Here is a 12,133-nt window from a genome sequence, read left to right on the forward strand (position 1 = left end):
TCCAGCTCTCTGAGTACACTAATTTAGAAAACTGTGTGAACCATCCAGCATCTACTACTGTGGTGGGCTGACCCTGGCTGGAAAGCAGGTGCCCACTAAAGCTGCCTGTCACCTGGACACAGGGGAGAAAAGATAATGCAAGGCTTGTGGGGTGAGATAAGGACAGGGAGTGATCACTCACAGGTACTGTCACAGGAAAACAGACTCAGACAGGGGAAATTAGTTCAATTCATTGCCAATCAAATCTGAGTAGGATAAGAAATAAACCCAAATTTTTAAACACTTTCAACCCCTCCCCTCCCTTCTTCCCAGGTTCAACTTCACTCCCAAATTCTCTGCCTCCTGCCCTGCAGCGATGCAGGGAGACAGGGAATGGGGGCTGTGGTCAGTTGTTGTGGTCACCTCTTGTTTCTGCTGCTCCTTCCTCTTCAGAGGAAGAACTCCTCACACTCTACTCTAGAGTTGGGTCCCTCCCATGGGAGAAAGTCCTCCATGAACTTCTCCAATGTGAGTCCTTCCCACAGTTCTTCACTGCTCCAGCGTGCGTCCCTTCCATGGGGCACAGCTCCTCAGGAACAGGCTGCTCCAGTGTGAGTCCTCCATGGGGTCACAAGTCCTGCCAGCAAACCTGCTCCAGTTTGGGCTCTTCTCTCCATGGTCCTGCCAGGAGCCTGCTGCTGTGCAGGCTTCCCACTGGGTCACAGCCTCCTTTGGGCATCCACCTGCCCCATGCGGGGTTCTCCGGCGGCTGCAGGTGACTGTCTGCAGAATTGTTTCTCTCACACATTCTCACTCCTCTTTCTCTCTGCAATTGCCATCGTGCAATAATTTTACCCCATTTTTAAACACATTATTCCAGAGGCACTACCAGCACCCTCAATGGGCTCAGCCTTGGCCAGTGTTGGGTCCGTCATGGAGCCCTCTGGTACTGACTCTGTTGGACATGGGAGAACCTTCTGGCAGCTTCTCACACAGAAGACCACTTAGTGCAGGAGCCTTTCATGCTGAATGGAGACTTCAGACATTTTTGGAAGGGGCCATGACCAAAGTCAGAGACAACCAGGCTCCCACATAGTTTGGGTTCATTCTCTCTCTCTGGAACACTTTCAGCTATTTTTCAGATGACAGAAGTTACTCTCAAGCAGAACAGCATCCCACAGTGCTCAAAAGTCTGAAGATAAACAAAGACTTTAGTTGCTATCTGAAAACACATAGGCTGCAGAATTTTAGAAAAATAACTTCCTCTCCTAAATTAGCATTTACTTATGAAAAAAAGAAAAAAATTATCATTCTCAGCTGGGCATAGATGATTGAAATATATTAAATTCTAATAATTTCTGATGATTGTATCACAGTTAATGTCCCATAACATCTTACAAAGAATTCGTGTCAACAAGAGTTCTGCCTTCTGCTCATGGAAATCAATGCAGAACAAAGGTGTCTGTGTCTGAAATCATCCCTAAACCCATCTACAAGGGTTCCCTATTTCTCTTGACTGTTTTTTTGCTTAAAATAAAAAGAAAAAAAACCAAAAACCAAAAACAAAACAAACAAACAAAAAAACACACAAACAAAAAAAAAAAAAAGGAGAAAAAAAAAAAAACACAAAAAAAAATCCCTGGGCCAGAAAAGGGAGTCTTGCTGTATAATGACTTGACTCATTATTTTATTTATTTTAAAAATAAAATACCCACTGAAAGACTGATATTTATTACCTTTGCTGCCTATAACGCCTGGCAAAATACAAATAATTGTGTGTGGCATGAATGAGTAGTAAATATGTCGGTAATGTCAACTATTAAAAAGAAAGTTATGTTTCAGACAAACAAAAGCAAAAATCAACCAGCTTTTCCCTAAACTATCTGCCCAACCTTTCATTTTCATGACTTATTTGCCAGTTTTCTCAGTATTCACACCAAGCATGAGCCAAAAAAGAGTAGCAGGGAACTATTTTTCCATATAATAAGCAACACACGGCCAATTTTATCCCATGGTTAATGAAACAATGGCCTTGACTCTTCAACCCATTTTTTACCTACAAGAATTTTCCTGGGTGCAAGATGGGAACATAGATACTCATCAGAGAAAGTGTCTTCCTGGGGATCTGGAAAGATGTGGATAAAAGGAGAGACGTGAAGCCCTGGCCACATCTTTGATAATCTTTCCTTTCCTATTTTTCTTTGGGTCCTAATTCTTTTCCACTGGCTTGCTGAGTTTTCAACAGCTTGATTTTCCTTTCTAAGTGAATTATAATGAGTGCTGGGTTTTCTGGTAACAACTGGCCCAATTCTGTCTACAGTATGAGTCAAAATCTGTAATTGCATTAATGGTGTCCTTTTCTTTGTTCACAATATGCTCTTTCCTTAGTTTTAAATAAAAAAAAATGCTCTCAGGAATTCCCTTCTTTTTAAGCTTAATGCATTCATTACTCTCTCTCTCTCTTTCTCTTTTTTTCACACTTGGTTAAATAGAATTGCTCCTTTCTCTGTCATTAATTTGCTAATTCTGGGAAACTTTCGGTGCTTTTACAGAATTTTACCTCAGCAATGGATGTGTTGAAGGGCGTTGCCATCACTTCAGTACTGCTCACACCTTTTTGCAGGTACTGGTCTCTACCTTTGTTATCTCTGTTTACCCTGTCCATCATGGTCAGCTTACTGCCTCTTTGCTCTAAAATGAACGTGTAAGTCCATTCTTGTAGAGTCCTCTAATATGGTCCCAGTTAACCTGTGCTGCCTTACCTTTTTTAAGCATATTCTCATTTACTGTGAAATTTCTTCTTGATTTCAGTGGCAACAGACTATTCTTTGAAATGCCAATTCCCTCTCAAATAAATGGAAAATAAATTCTGTGACTTAATACAGATAGCATTCCATGCCTGGTATTTTTTTCCTCTTACATTCTTTTTGGTTTCAGTTTCTCTGTATCAACAGCTTTTGTTTTTTGGTGAAGTAATTTGTTCTTGGTGATCTTTTTTTTTTTCCACATATTCCTTTCCTTCCCCTCTGTCTTTCATTTCATACTATCTTATGATACCAAGGAATAAAAAGTTTCCTTTGCCATACCAGAAAAAGGTTTAGGAGAGTTGTGTAAGCTTTAATTATCTGGTGTCACCATAAATGCATGTGTGTGTGTGTGCACTGTACTGTGCATATCATGCTGTTCTTGAAGGAAGGATTGTGAAAAAAAAAAATAAAAAGGAAAAACCTAAATGGATGATATCAGTTTACATGGATGTTTTAAAGTTATTTTGGTCTAAAAGCATCACTAGTCTGTAACAAGTTTTAAAAAAAGCAACCAAACTGAGCACTGGAAGAGGTTGCCCAGAGAAGCTGTGGATGCCCCATCCTGGAAGTGTCCAAGACCAGGCTGGATGGGGCTCTGAGTAACCTGATCTAGTGGAAGGTGTCCCTGCCCATGGCAGGGCAGCTGGAACTAGAGGATCTTGAAGGTCCCTTCCGACCCAAACCATTCTATGATTCTAATAATAAAAACTAAGTTCTTTTTCTGCATTTGTGATCCATCTGAGTACACTGCAACTGCTTCCAAGCTGCTGGGAAACAGTTTGAATTAGGGCAGCTGTAGCCCTATTCAGCTGTGATTCAGTCTGGCATCATAGCTGAAAATGAGGATAAGAGTCTTATAAAAAGCAAGACCTATGTTAGTAAATTCTCTCTTTCATGAGCTATCAAAGCGCAAAGAAACTATAATATTCATAATATTTGTTAGTTCTGAGCTGAAGGTGTTTCCTCTAAATTCAGGCAGGAATAGAGCAAATTAGGTAAGGTATTGATGGTGTGAACATATTAAAGTCTGAATGTGAATAATCAGAAATTATTCCAAGAAGATTTTTTCCTTTTTTGCAAAGAATAAGCAAAAGTATAAGTTTTGTAACTGTAATGGCACATGCAACCTTAATGAGCTCAAACAAAGGCAGCAACATTTCAGAATGTATTTGCCTGTGAATAAGAGGGGAATGTGATAAACCCACTGCTAATTAGACTAAAAATATTCATCTGAAATGGCTCCAAAGAGGGTTTCTTTTGAAAAAATGGATTTGATAATCCAAAGATACTACATTATTGAAAGGATCATTATACTTTCAGTCATAGAAATACATTCTATGTTTACTCTGGTTTTTACTTATTTACAATTTCCCTTTTGTTTGTTTGTTTGTTTTTCATTTGTGGAATTCTTGCTCCCACTGAAGTCAATGGGATAAGATATGAGTCACAGCTCATATCTTTGTACATATGTTATAGATACCTCACCCTCTCCATAAAGCATAAGAGACTGTTGCACAGGCTAGTAGAAATGTGACCTAAAGATCATTGTCCTGCCTAAAGCCCTCTCATTTAAATATTTGGACTCTTAGATATGGTTACAGGATGACTGTGAATAGAGGGTGGGATTCTTCTCATCTAATACAGAATCATGGTATGATTTGGGTTGGAAGAGATCTTAAAATCACCTATTTCTTACCCTTTACCCTCAGAGGGACCTGCAGGGCACAGAGCAGTCATGGCAAATCCCAGTCTAGGACAGGGACGGGAATTTCTGATCTGAGTTTTGACCCTCAAGATGCTTCACTGCTTTATTCTCCCCTCACCTGGAGCCAAACAAGGCATTTCTATATGTAAATCAGTGTGCAGAGAGATCAAACTTGGTCCCTTATCTTTTGATTAATACAGAAAGCGACAAGCCAAAACAAAGGCACAGAGGAATCAAGTGCTCTGTATTCTAGAGAAGTGACTTCATCTCTGCAGACGTTTCACATCCACTGCTCCAAACACAGGTGTCATCTCGCCCAGTTCCGTGACAGCACATCCCTCTTTTGAAACCTGACACAAGTACTTTGAGACAGGCAGGAAACAACAGTTCCTGAGCACACAAGTGCACTCAGGGATAAGAACAATACGTGCCACAGCCACAGAGCTGACATGCTTACAGGCTTTGCCTACCAACCTATTAGCCTGATGTTCTTTTTGAAGAGCAAACGGAGGGTGGAAACACTTCAAAGAACCCTGGATAATCCTGAGTCTCCTGACATAATGGATTTGCCACTGATCCTGAAAAAATAGATGTCAATATGGAAAGGCAGTTTGTGTGGGACAGGGGGTAGGATCTGGTTCTCAATTTAGATTTCAGATAGAAAATCAACGCAAAAAATCTGCAGGATATTTTGCATTTTATATAAGTGTTCAAGGTCAGGTTGGATGGGGCACTGACCAAGCTGGCCTAGGAGGACGATTGGAACTAGAATATCTTTAAGGTGCCTTTCCAACCCAAACCATTGTATCGTTCTGGGATTCTCTGCCTGTTCATTGGGGACAGATGCAGTGCTAATCCATAACTGGAAGATAAACAGAAGGCAATCAGTGCATATGTTGCTGCATGGCCTTTGCCACAACCCACAGCTCTGCAACACCTCAAGCAGGTGTGATCCTTCCCAAGGTCCCACACTGGTACACTTTCACTTGGCCCAAATAAGTACCCTTTAGAGACAGAGCCGGAAATCCTGTGTCCAAAGGCTGCAGAAAACCCAGATATGAAAATCCCAGATAGCAGTGTGGAATCTATCTTCTCTGTTCTGCAAAGGCAAACTAAATTCTGCCTGACATCTCCATGTCACTGCAGGTCACTCTGTTCATAATTTGCTCTAATTGGCACAGTGACGCATTTCACCTGCAGGCAAATGGCACTCACGATGGTGTGAAATTCTCTTCCGCTTCTGACAAAACATCAGAGCTTTCAAACTGATCTCTACATCCAAAAGACCCACTGATCAGGATAACTGAGAGGCATTTCTTTTGGATACATATAGCTATTAAAGCCCAAGCCCACTGTGTAACAAATTACACACATTGGGGGTGTGAAGGTTCTTCCGCAGGATCTGTAGAGGCTGCAGGATTGTAGTCAGCCTTTGTGTGCCACAAATATACATAGTTTCCCTGCCTGAATCATGCAAAGAACACTTTGACCCTGCACCTCCTCACTGGAGACATGTGCTCTTCCTCAGACGAGCTCTCAAGAGTCTTCCAGGAGTGCATTTACTTTCTGCAGTTTTGGGCAACAATCGGTGAGGGGAGAGACAGAAAGCAAGTCCCTGGATATATATCTCTCAGATTTCTTTGATCCTATCCTAGTTTTTCAGCTTGATTTTAAGCTAGATGCTGCAGCTATTTTAAGATTTGAAGAAAACAACGCTGCAAAAAAATAATAGGAAAGGAAAAAAAACAATTTTAGGAGTACAAGTTGACTCGGGATCACAAAGTCCAGTCCTCAAACTCACAGGAAACAATGCAATAGTGTTTGGTTGGTAAAATTTAAACTTTAAACCCTGGGGAAAAAAAAATACTTACAAAGAGTCTACATGAAACTTAAATTTTACAGTGTGAGACCGAAATCTCCAAATATGATGTGTCAAAGGAAAAGGCTGTGAGAGATGTTGGGTGTTGCCAGTGTACTCACCTCCTGGAAAATCAGAGATGATTTAGGAAGAATTAACGTTTGATTCTATAAGAAAACCATACTTTGCATGTCTACAGATCTTTGTCCTACAAATTGGCTTCTGCCTTCAGCCTAAAAACATTTCAACCCAGACTATGTGCTAAAGAATTGCCATCCAGATTCTGGAGGAAATTCTGTATCACTCCTGTCACCAGGACATCCCACCCTGCACCCCTGGGTAAACTCTGACATGTCAGAGGAAAACAAAGAAACAAACAGACAAAACCCACCAGTAATTAAAAACAGAAATAAATGATGAGCAGGGAAGGGAAAATAATAAGTTGTTGTTTGTTTTTTTTTTTTTCCCTAACTGTTTGAAGTCATTAGGGAAAACTGCAAAACAGGAGGTACAGAATAAACACAAGTCAAGCAACAAGCAGCCAGGTCTCCCTTCAGACCTTTGACACAAGCACACTGGTACAAGTCCCTGCAGACCTTCTTTCAAGACCCACTTTTCCTATCTTTTATTCAGGAAAAAGAGAATAGCTTTTACCTCGTTTCATTCCCTCACCTACTAGAAGGCACAGAAATGTGTCATCCAGCATCCTCCTGCAACAGCTGGAATGAATGATTTGCTTGGAGTCTGGCTTCATAATGGTGCTTTGCCATCTCATTAAAATAAATCACATGAAGTGTTGTCATTGCCTGCCCTGGGCTTAAACAGAAGCCCTCAGGTCCTTTATATCTTAAGGGACAGGCTGGAAGAGAAACTCTGAAAGGCACATGGGGAGAGCACAGAGAAAAACCTTGACAATGGGACTGAGAATAAGCTTTCATTGTACCTACTGTTGAAAATTCAAATTCTGGGGTGTTTTAGAGAGTCCCTGAGATTTAAGAAACCTTTGGGTAATTTGTCATAGTGAAATACTTCAAATGATCATGCATTTGGGATTGGTTACTCTGTGTGTGTGTCCATGTGCCTTTTTCCTCCATTTGGAAGCAGAATAATGAAATACAACCTCTGTGAATCAGGTTGCTAAATATTGAGGATTCAATAGATATTTTTATGTGCCACTGGGGAGATATAGATGCATCTATTCACAAATAAATGCACCCATTCATATAATATACATATACATATATATATACACACAAAATAAATAATATATATCTATGTGGAATATAGGTGCATTTATGTACCAGCAATATTTAAGGGTATCACAGGATCAGACTTTTTACTTTCTTCTCCTCATGTAATTGCTAAGCAGAGTACCCTAAGAATATCCTAAAATCTCACATACAGATTTCAGTGGGTTTCCTCTTTTTCCCCCAAGTTCTGGGAATTGTCTCCTCATGTTTGCTCTCACCTCCAGGGCAGCTGTTAGGAGTGTGTGGGACTCTCCCTGCTTCTGGGACAGGCCATCCTGATGCCATAGAGATATTATTAAATATTATACAAGACAGTTAATTCCTGGGGAAGCCCTTGAGCCTTGAAACTCTGCCTGGTGATTCTGAGTCACATTGTCCCTTACATCACTAGATGGCACTATTAACTTAAAATCATGGCATGCTTTGCTAAGCCTCAGACAGAGTAAAGAAATAGCAGAGGGTCTCTTTGGGGGAAGAAAGGGGAGCAGAGTGGAGGCCATTGGCAAAATAGTCTACATTTTTAATTTGGCGAGGTTCTTAAACAGTTACACTTCTTAGAAAGGTCCAGGGTACTTAAAACTACATGAGAAAAAGCCCCAGGCTAATTTGACTAATTTGAATCTTCCCACAGAAAGATCTAAGTTGCATCCTGAGTCCTAGGTGGGCTGGGTCCCTTCTCAGCTCTTGTCCTGGAGCCCACGGAGTGTTTGTGCCTGCAGCAGGAGGATAAACAGAACATAAATTGTCTCATTAAATTGTTACTGTCCTTAAAGCCTTGAAGCCTGGGATCATCCCAGGGCCCTTCACTTTATAGTGATGAAAAGAGAAAAAATGTGCTTGTTAAGAAAATCCTGGTTAATTAAATTATGATCTGAAAGAAACAGCAGTTTCCTGTCCTTTAGTGAGCTGATATTATCTGTCTGTTATGCTTGGTTAGTGGTAGAAATTACATGCTTGCTGCTGCAGTATCCTTTCCAGTTTGGGTCAAAAAGCAAGAGGATGCCTCAATTTGTTCACACAATTAGGTCTGCTGCTGCTCTCCTTCCAGACTGTGCTCCCTCTCTGCCTTTGTAAGATGGAAATGTGTCACGTTCAGTCTCTCCTGCCCACATTGGAGTGTTGGGCTGGTGCTGGGGTCAGTGTAGCTGTGAAATGGCTGTGAGAGTTGTCTCCTAGCCTCTGGAGTGGAAGTTTGCCAGCACTGAGTGCAGGGCTAGGATGAGATGCTCCAGGCCCATATAGATTCAGCATCAGGCTCCTGGGAGAGGCAGGAAGCATTGCTCACCTGTGGGAGCCCAGAAAAGGCAGGCTGGATGCTGGTACCTCCTTGTAATGGTGCTGGTGGTGGCAACACAGGTTTGACCTATTTTTTCTGAGAAGTTTTGTATGCACTCCAATGCTCAGTGCCCTCTTCTACACAGACAGCAGTATCAGACAGCTTCTCTTTTCCTGTCACTGCCACAAAGCAGTAAAACTCTGTCAGAAATTATGGATGAGCTAATATATTGCACTGCTCTAAATACCTCTGGCACCCTCTGAAGTCTTAGAGATGATTAAATTGGTGTGTATTCCTGGCGAGGGCAGAGCAAAGGTGGAATCACTCCTGCAGAATTCTGCACAAGGAAATGAACACTGGATACCTAAGAGATTCAGGTTCCCCAGCTCCTAAATTAATTCCTGACCCTGGAGGAGATGCTTGGATTCCCTGCACAGAGAAGATGAAGAGGAAGGAACATAGAAATGGGATCTGCAAAAGACATTTTCCTGAACAGAGGGTATCAAAAGCCAGGTGCTGAGAATGCAGCTGAAAATACAGTTCTCTCAAAGATTGTGGAGTTTAGCTCTGGGCTTCCCAGACATTTCAATTTCTTCTCAGCATTCGCTTATATTGCCAATTTAATGTCCCAAATTCTCTAACATACTGCAAGGAATGCTCAGCTCTGCCCGTTTCCATGTCTAGTAGACACAGGATATCAGGAATGCCAGGGTCCTGCTATGCCTTCTCATGGAGAGAGACCTTTATGATGGGATTAAGATTCAGCTTGTGAAAGAGGGAATGCAAATTAAATTACTACGTAAATATTTTAATGTGAAATGCAAGAAATTACACAACCGAGTTTCCCATGTCCTCCTCCCTTCTCCCTCTCCCTTTCCTTCAGGATACTTTGTTGCCTGATGATTAAAGCTGAATCTTAGGAGATTAGAGATGGGATACTGGAGTACACTTGGTCCTTCTCCATTTAAACTACAATAATGTCTGAGTGAAGAACATGATGCTACAGTGAATTTCTTATGGGGGGAATATGAAAGGTACTATATGAAGGAATTTATTTGCTGCTTTGTTGTTTGGTTTTCATCCTCAAAGAAAGCTCTTTGATTCTGATATGCTATTTCTGTTGAATACTGCAGACCATGACCAGAGCAACCGGTGAGGAAGTGAGTGTCTGAAAGAATGAATTATAAAAATATGAAAGGGTTTAATAAAATGGGAAAATATTGACATGATAATGGCAAGAACTCAACAAAGAATGGAAAACGCATGATTGATGATGAGTGTTGTGTTGGTAAGCACTGATTCAGAGATCTCACTGTGAGGGAAAAACACTTTTCTTATAAGATATCAGGTGTGATGGGGTGAGTGGATTTTCAAATGTCATGTTTAAAAAAAGCTTTAAGCAGAAGAAAATATCTTTTTTGTTTTCTCTCTCTCCCATGTATACACATGCTGACAAATACACAAAGCCATGATGGAAACAGAAACTGTCTGCTATCCTCCTGTTTCTAATTCCTTTAAAGATTTCCCCCCCCCCTTCTTTCTCTGTTGTTGCAGCCAAAGTCTTCTGATGTTTTTGTATTGCCATGACACCTTCCAGGAGAGAAGAGAAAGGAAGAAATCCCATCTTTCACTTCCACACATCTCATGTCAGTTGTTGCTTTAGGAGAGCAGAGCTGCTGTTTGCATGGCAGGACAAATCAGCCTGCTTTACCTTCCTTCTAGAGCAGTCATCACTCTGATCATATCCATGATCCCTGCTTTCAAGCCTAGGCTGACTTTTGGGTATGTTTTTCTTCAAATTGGGTCAGGTCAGAGGTGGTAACTTTCAAGAGGAAAGAGCCACTGCAGAGGGTGGAATGCATTAATGCCCTGAGTATGTTGTCAGCCCTGAACATTTTCTTGAACTGTCAGTTCTACCTTAGGATGGTGAGTTACATCTCACTTTTGTGCTTGATTCAAGATTGATCTAATAAAGCAGCTATATCTGGAATGAAGCAGTTTGTTTTCTCACAGTCTTCACAGAAAGATTTTGAGTGGAAAAAAGAAAACAAGGTAAAAACCCAGTTGCATGTCCAGAATCTCATCCAGGTCCTGTTGTATCTTTTAGCAGAATTTTAGGGATGTCAGTTTAGGGTTGTTTGTAATTACTTTACCACGTATATCACTAAACATACAATAACTGTGTGGCAGTTTCTTTATAGAGAACCTCAGCTGAGAGCTTACAACAGGTTTTGCAGGTAGAACAGATAGTGCAGTTCATACATGTAGGAGGGAGGGAGGGAGGGAGGGAAGTGGGAGAAAGAGAGGAAGAGAGAAAGATTTATTTAATAGAGTATAATTTTATGTACACTAATTTAAATACAAGAGTATGGATCTCGTTTCTGGGAAACGATGATTTAAGTCAGATCTGGTACTTGTGCAAGGGTGACAGCCTGGTTTTCTCCAGGCAGGAGAACAAAATTGAAAGCAGCCCTGTGACAGCTGCTAATCCTCTACTGGAAGTCATCCAGATGGTATGGTGACAGGGCTGGCATAGACCCTGTGGAAAAGAGAAGGGAATAGCCCTATGGAAATTATGCCCAGAGGATACACTGCAGCACCAGTAGAGGTTTCTTACCAGTAGCAAAGCTTTTATTTCCACCCACAACACTAAAATCCACTGGAGCAATAAGTAAGAGTTTAATATGCTCTGGTTTTTATGATAAAAGAAGTCATCAAAGCCACCTTTTCAGAGTCAGTAAGCTTAATGTTCTAGGAGTGAGATTCACTGAGCCATGGAAATGTTTAACTTTTATGTTTCTTGCCATGTAGGGGAAGACATGAACTAGGCATCAGAGGCCTAAAATTGCTCTACAGTGGGGGAAGAACTAAGTCAGTTAATAGGAAGTACTGATGAGAACACTCAGGAAAGCCAATCCTTTTTGTATGTAAAGTACCTCTGACATAAAAGTAACTAAAAATTCCTGGTGGGGGCATCTGGCCAAGGACGCCTATCTAATTAATCTGAATTCCAGAGCTGGGAACAGCCCTGGGACACTCCTCTCAGACAAGATGGTAACAGTTCTGGGACAAGTGTGACCAAGCATGGCCAGGCACAAAGTGATTGAGATGGGACTGATCTTGAGGTGTGGCCTGGACGTGGACTTGGACTAACACTCCTTTGGAGCAGGGATATCATAGGGATGATGTGAAGTCTCCCGGGGATGTTATGGCTGTTTGCTAGATGAGCTTAATAGTGTAAAGTGCTGATGTCTGATG

This window comes from Myiozetetes cayanensis, unplaced genomic scaffold (genome assembly GCF_022539395.1).
Source record: "Myiozetetes cayanensis isolate MyiCay16 unplaced genomic scaffold, myiCay2020 scf1, whole genome shotgun sequence".
In the NCBI taxonomy this organism is placed as follows: Eukaryota; Metazoa; Chordata; class Aves; order Passeriformes; family Tyrannidae; genus Myiozetetes; species Myiozetetes cayanensis.